Consider the following 8,101-nt stretch of genomic DNA (forward strand, 5'->3'; position numbering starts at 1 on the left):
GGGCTCGATGCGTCCGAAGGACGAGAGAGCTGCGGAAGAGTACACCGGTGGGCGAGAAGAACGTGTGCGGCGTTCGAGGGACGTTAAACCGGGAAGGAAGATTGCTCGAGGAGAAGGCCAGGAATTGGGTTCGGGTAAGCCCTATTCCGGTTGGCCGTAATCACCCAAAAGATTGGAGCGTCGGAAGTCAAAGCAAAGGAGAAAGTGGGTTGAAAATAAAGCTAGAGGTGCCTTAAACCAGTGCTGGAGGCGCCTCCACCTTGGAGGTGCCTCAAACAACATTGGAGGCGCCTCCACACTGGAGGTGCCTTCAATCTGGTTTGAGGTGCCTCCAACTGATCAAATGACCGTTTGTGCCGCGGATAAAGTTGTATCCACTGACCGAGCTGGAGGCGCTTTGAACCTTGTTGGAGGTGCCTTGGACCCTAGGGATAGACTTTACAGGAGCTATATAAAGGCCCCTGGAGCTAGGAAATATTTAACAACTCAATCAATCAACTGTGTAGTCTTTCCTAGCAATAGTTCTAAGCTTCCAAAGTGTAAAAGGTTTCTCTGCCTTCAGAGAAGGAGATTCTTCAGTGCGCTTTTTCTTACTGCCTTGGATTAACAACCTTCTTAGTTGTAACCAAGTAAACAGCTGAGTCTCTTTTCGTTTCTGTTAATTTATTTGTTATTACTTTTATTTTGAGTTGAAAACTCCGAGGAGGGTATACTTTATCTTTTCAGAAGCAATTCACCCTCCTCTTACCGGCCTCCGCTGCACCTACAATTGGTATCAGAGCTAGACCGCCTCAGAAGGACTAACCGCCGACTAAAGCACAACGATCAAGACGATGGCCAGAGCGAATATTCATCCCCCGAAGTTCGACGGAGACTTCACGACGTGGAAACCCTGGATGGAGGTATTTTGCAAGACAAAATTTGACATTTGCTTAATTATGAAATATGGCTATGCAGTTCCAAAAGATAAAGAAGAAAACACGTGGAACAAGAAGGAGCAAGCCGATTTTGTCGCCAACGGAAAGGCAGAATTTCACCTGCTTAGCGTGCTGCCACTACAAGAGGTAAGTCGAATCAGAAGCTACGACTTCGCGAAAGACCTCTGGAAAAAATTCCTGGAGCTTCACGAAGGTACCTCGGAAGCTAAGCTAGCGAGGCGCGACATCCTCCGGACCCAATTAATGAACCTCCGGATGAACCAAGGCAAGAAGGTAGCGCAACACCAAGCAAGGATCAAAGAGCTGATCACGCAACTAGCCAATCTTGGAGAAGAAGTAACGAACCGGGACTCAATCCGGTACGCGCTCAATGCCTTCCCCAGAACTCCAGAGCGGGCCTCCTTAGTAGATGCGTATTACATCTCTAAGGACTTCGAGGTAAGTACTTTAGAAAATTTATTTTCTACATTTGAACTTCATGAATCTCAAATTGCAGAGCCCATTAAAGTGGAGAACGCAAGTCAGAACATGGCCTTAAAGGCAAGAACAAACGATTCTGACTCCGAAACCTCGATCGACGAATCCAAAGCTACATTAATGGTAAGACGATTTAATAAGTTTTTTAAATCTAACAAATTTAGATCGCAGAAGCATGAGCGAAAAAGAAGAACAGTTCGTTGCTACAACTACAACGAAGAAGGGCACATGAAGGATGATTGTCCGAAATTAAAGAGAAAGCATAAAGAAAAGGAAAAGGTCAAGTACAAGAAGCCAAAAACCTTCAAGCACAAGAACCTGAAGGCCACTTGGTCAGATTCGTCGTTTTTCGAATCAGACGTCGAAGCCTTCTCGGGGTTAGCGCTAATGGCTAACCATCAGATGGAAGAAGAGTCAAGTTTAGAGATGAGCATAGATGAAGGGAGAGGAACATCAGAAGAGAAAAGCTGCAGTGAAGGGGGAGCCTCACCAAGCCAGGTAAGTAAGGTACATAATCTAACCCTGACTCATTCTTTTCGCTTTATTAAGTGTCTTTCTAAAGACTTATTCAAATTAGAAAAAGAAAATGCTAAATTGAAATTGAACCTAGCAAAAGTATGTCCACTAGAAATGTATGATAATATAAAATTAGAAAATGAAAAATTAAAAGTTGAAATTGAGAAATTGAATGATCCATGCTTAAATAAATTTCCAAAATCAAAATTAAGAATTTATGAAAAATTGAACTGGTATATAAGAAAACATCAGGGCCAACTTAGAAGAATACCTAAAGAATATGTACCCCCTAAATTTTTTACCAACCTTGTAGGAAGGAACCTTTATTGGGTTCCAAAATCCTTGCTAGTCTAAATTTCTCTTTTAGTTAAAAGCTTACAGTGAGAAAATTAAACATTGAGTTTCTTTATGGAAGTTTTGTCTAAGGAAGTGGTTGTTGCTCCAATAACCAAGAAGGCCTAGTGCCTCGTCACGACCTGGAAGTCGAAATATCAAAATAAAAATGTTTAATTAACTTTCTGATAAAAGTATTAAAATTAGAATTAAATAATGCTTTGAAAAGTTTTTAAATATTTCCTTAGGAATTCCTTAAAAAAAAAAATTAATTATCTAGAAAAATGTCTCTTGAAAGTTTTACTTAGAATTTTTTTTTGAAAATTCTAAAAATTAATTTTGACTTAATAATTATTTTGAAAAATTCTAAAAATTCAGTTTACTTAGAAATTTGTTTTGGAAAATTCTAAAAATTAATTTTGACTTAGAAATTATTTTAAAAAATTCTAAAAATTCAGTTTACTTAGAAAATTTTCTAACCTAAAATTTGCTAAATATTTTTTAAAAACATATTCTCTTATTCTTATCCCGTTTTTGTTGTGATCAAATGGGGAGAGAGAAGTACAAGTTTAGGGGGAGAGAATTTTTTTAAAATATTTTTTGAAAAATTCTGGTTAACTCTTTATTAAGTAGTTGTAATTTTATTTATTACAAATTTATGCTAAAATATGTTAGTTTAGTAATTTTCTTTAAAATTACTGTTTGTCTATTTTTACCCTAACTTGAATTTGGGTTGATGCACATCAAAAAGGGGGAGATTGTTGAATCCCGTGGTAGTTTTGATGTGATCAACCAAGTTGGTTAGGTTCTGTTTTGTGTTTGATTCCTGTGTCTGAGTGTGCAGGAGCTTAGGAGCGCAGGAAGTCGAGCGGAAGACGCAGCTAGCGAGAAGGACGACACAGGAAGGGAGCCGATGGACTCGGTGCGTCCGAAGGACGAGAGAGTTGCGGAAGAGTACATAGGTGGGCGAGAAGAACGTGCGCGACGTTCGAGGGACGTTAAGCCGGAAAGGAAGACTGCTCGAGGAGAAGGCCGGGAATAGGGTTCGGGTGAGCCCTATTCTGGTTGGCTGTAATTACCCAAAAGATCGGAGCGTCGGAAGTCAAAGCAAAGGAGAAAGTGGCTGAAAATAAAGCTCAAGGTGCCTTAAACCAGTGCTGGAGGCGCCTCCACCTTGGAGGCGTCTCAAACAACATTGGAGGTGCCTCCATACTGGAGGTACCTTCAATCTGGTTTGAGGTGCCTCCAACTGGTCAAAATGACCGTTTGCTCTGCAGATAAAGTTTTATCGGCTGACCGAGTTGGAGGCGCCTTGAACCTTGTTGGAGGCGCCTTGGACCCTCGGGATAGACTTTCCAGGAGCTATATAAAGACCCCTGGAGCTAGGAAATATTCAACAACTCAAGCAATCAACTGTGTAGTCTTTCCTAACAATAGTTCTAAGCTTCCAAAGTGTAAAAGGCTTCTCCGCCTTCAGAGAAGGAGATTCTTCAGTGCGCTTTTTTCTTACTGCCTTGGATTAACAACCTTCTTGGTTGTAACCAAGTAAATAACCGAGTCTCTTTTTGTTTCTGTTAATTTATTTGTTATTATTTACTATTGCTTTTATTTTGAGTTGAAAACTCCGAGGAGGGTATACTTTATCTTTTCAGAAGCAATTCACCCCCCTCTTGCCGGCCTCCATTGCACCTACAGTGGGGAGCAAGTCAGGGTGACCGGATTCTCGTAGGGGAGGTCCGAAGCAAGTTAGGGTGGTCGAATGCTTGTGGGGAGGTCCGGAGTAGGTTAGGGTGACCGAATACTCATAGAAGGCCCGAACCATGAGAGTAATGGTGGTCCTTCATTTGAGAAAAGGATTGTTGGGATTCAATCAAAGTCCTATATTGGAAAGATTTGGAAAAGTTCATGAGTTTAAAAGGATGTAAGATATCTCCATTGGTATGAGACTTTTTGGGTAGAGCCAAAACCCCAAATGGACAATATCATGTCATTGCAGAGATATGTGAATATCTTTCGATTACAATAAATGGTATCAGAGTCATGGTCTAGACTAGATGTCATGTGGGGTGGCCTTGAATGAATTTGAGGGTGGGCCGAGAGCAGGTCAAGGCGACTAGATGTTTGTGGGGAGGTCCGGGGCAGGTCAAGAGTGACCAGACACGGATGCTCACGGGGAGGCTCGGAGCAGGTCAGGGTGACTAGATATTTATGGAGAGGCTCGTAGCAGGTCAGGGTGACCGGATACTTGCGAGGGAGGCCCATAACAGGTCAGGGTAACCTGATGCTTGCAGGGAGGCCTGAAGTAGGTCAGGGTGACTAGATATTTATAGGGAGGCTTGGACCATGAGAGTAATGGTGGTCCTTTGTTTGAGGGGAGGATTGTTAGGATTCAATCAAAGTCCCATATTGAAACGATTTAAAAAAGATCATAAGTTTAAAAGACTATAAGATATCTCTATTAATATGAAACCTTTTGAATAGAACCTAAGAATAAAATCATAAGAGCTTAGGTCTAAAGTGGATAATTATTGCGTAAAGAGAGGGCAACATCTCTCAACCTATAAATCGCAGAAGAAGAGGAAGAGAGAAAAGAGATCGCACGGAGCAACAAGACAAAGACGCACAAAAGGAGAGTAAACACAAGGAAGGAGAAGAAGAAAAGAAAGAAGAAGAGTTACCGTGGTTCGGTGATGTGCCTACTCCACAAAAACGACCGAAGTTTTATTAGAATTCTCTCTATACAAGAGAATCATATCTAATGATTCTTGTGTTTGTTGTTGTACAATAGGCTTACAATAATCCCTATAAATAATGCTAAACTCTAGACCCGATAAAATCGTAACAGAATTTTGTTATGAAAAATCATAACAAACTTTTGTTATATAAAATCTTAATAGAATTTTATTACGAAAAATCTTAATAGATTTTTCTTCCATAACATCCCTCATAGTAACCTTATCCAAATATGAGCCACCCATCAATAATCTCCACCTTGACGAATATTCACCCCTTCGAAGAATACGAGTATCTGAATAAAGGTCCACCTGGATCTCTGGGTCTGGACTTCCTTCCTCTAGCATTTAGAGATATGGATTAAGTTCAAGCAATGCTTGAACTTCTCTGTAGTCACTGGCTTTGTTAGCATGTCTGTAGCATTGTCTGCAGTGTGAACCTTCTCAAGTTGAATTTCTCCGGAAGCAATCAACTCTCTGATCTTGTGAAACCTCATATCAATGTGCTTGATTCTCACATGATACACTTGATTCTTCGCCAAATAGTTAACACTCTGACTATCGCATAACAACTTGACTCCACCTTGCTAAACACCCAGTTCTCTGACCAACTATGTAAGCCATGAAGCTTCCTTTGCTGCTTCAGCTGCTGTCATGTACTCGAACTCCATAGTAGACAACGCACCAATAGATTGTATCATAGATTTCCAACAAATAGATTCTCTTGCTACAGTGAACACGTATCCTGTAGTAGACATCCTGTTATCTAAATTTCCTGCATAGTTTGCATCTACGTACCCATCAACTGAAGGATCTGCCAGTTGTTTACTGAACATGATGCCATAATCAGTTGTATTTTTCAAGTATCTAAAAATCCATTTCACTGCATCCCAATGTGGTCGACCATGATTTGAGAGAAACTTGCTTACCATACTAACTGCTTGCACCAAATCTGGTCTCGTGCAAACCATGACATACATTAGACAACCAACTGCACTGCATAAGGAATCTTTGACATCTCTTGGATCTCGTCATCCATCTTTGGACACCGTGTACTGGATAACTTGAAGTGATGCGCCAGGGGTGTGCTCACCAACTTTGCATTCTTCATGTTAAACCTATCCAACACCTTCTCCATATAGCTACGTTGAGACAACCATAATCTCCCTGCAGCTCTATCCCTGTGAATCTCCATTCCAAGAATCTTCTTGGCCTCTCCCAAATCTTTCATGTTAAATTCATTGCTTAGTAGCCTCTTCAATTTGTCAACCTCTTTCATCTTCTTCGCAACAATGAGCGTGTTATCTACGTATAGTAGTAAGAAAATCAGTAATTCATCTTCAAGACTCTTCACATATATGCAGCAGTCATACTCACATCTCCTATATCCGTTTTGAATCATGCATGAATCAAAACGTTTGTACCATTGCCTAGGAGATTGTTTCAATCCATAGAGCGATTTCTTCAACTTGCAAACCAACCACTCTTTTCCGGGCTGACTAAATCCCTCGGGTTGTGATATAAAAATTTGCTCCTCCAATTTTCCATGAAGAAATGTCATCTTCACATCCATTTGCTCAAGTTGTAAATTACGATGTGCCACTAAAGCCAACACCGCTCTAATTGACTATGTCTTACCACCGGAGAGAAAATTTCTTCATAGTCTATCCCCTTTCTCTGTGAATACCCCTTTGCTACCAACCGAGTCTTGAACTTCACTTCTTCTCCCTCTGACATTGCTTCTTTCTTCTTGAATATCGACTTGCACCCTATAACTTTCTCTCCTTTAGGAAGTTCCACTAGATCCCACGTTTAGTTCTTATGCAACGACTCCATCTCCTCTTCCATAGCACTCGTCCATCTGTCCTTCTCAGAACTGTGTATCGCCTCTTGAAAAGATGTAGAGTCTCCGCTACTAGTGATAAGCGTATAAGATACCAAGTCTTCGAATCCGTATCTAGTGGGTGGTTTTATGACTCGTCTTGTTCTACCACTAGCTATAGTACGATGCTCCATGTGCTCTGAGCTAGAATCATCAGAGTCATAAGTCTCTAGCTCCACCTGCACAATATCTTTCTCCATGTTTCTCTTTGGTGTTTCCTTTCCTTATTCCTGAGTACGCTGTAACATAGCTTTCTCGTCAAACACCACATCTCTGTTGATCACCACCTTGTTTATCTTAGGATTCTAAAGCTTGAAGCCTTTAACTCCTTTCTGATATCCTAGAAAAATGTATTGCTTTGACTTCGCATCCAGCTTTGATCTTTCCTCACTAGATATGTGCATATAGGCTAGACATCCAAAAACTCGAAGATGAGAGTAATCTACTTGATTTCCTATCTATACTTCCTCTGATACTTTGCCTTCTAGTGCTGCCCCTGGTGATCTATTAATGAGATAACATGCCATGTTAACCGCTTCAGTCCAGAAATTCTTTGCAAGCCCTCCATTCGGCCTGAGACATCTTGCCTTCTCAATGATTGTCATGTTCAACCTTTCTTCTACCCTATTTTGCTGAGGTGTCCTACAAACCGAGAAATGCCTCATTATCCTATGTTGCTCACAAAATTCTTGAAACTTTAAATCTGTGTACTCAGTCCCATTATCTGACCTAAGACATTTGATCTTTCTTCCGGTCTGGTTCTCCACTTCAGTTTTTCACAGTTTAAACTTTATAAAAGTTTCCGACTTATGACGCATAAAGTATACCCAGACCTTTCGTGAGAAATCATCAGTAAAACTCATAAAATACAAGTGCCCTCCACGTGATGCTACACTAGCTGGTCCCCAGAGATTCGTATGTATGTAGTCCAGAATCTCCTCTGTCTTGTTTGCTGCCGTCTTGAATTGCACTTTGCTCCGTTTCCCAAGAACACAGAATTTGCAGAATTCAAACTTACACGTCTTGATACCCTTCAACAAATCTCTCTTGTAAAGTTCTAGCATCCCACGTTCACCCATATGCACTAGCCGCATATGCCACAAGACAGTACTATCTAATTCAAACTCCACTGAGGTGGCTCCACCTATAATTGTAGTCCCTATCAACTTATAGATATTTCCTGCTACCTTTTATCCTTTCATTACCGTCAGAGCTCCCTTGCT

This window comes from Zingiber officinale, chromosome 8A (genome assembly GCF_018446385.1).
Source record: "Zingiber officinale cultivar Zhangliang chromosome 8A, Zo_v1.1, whole genome shotgun sequence".
Lineage (NCBI taxonomy): Eukaryota > Viridiplantae > Streptophyta > Magnoliopsida > Zingiberales > Zingiberaceae > Zingiber > Zingiber officinale.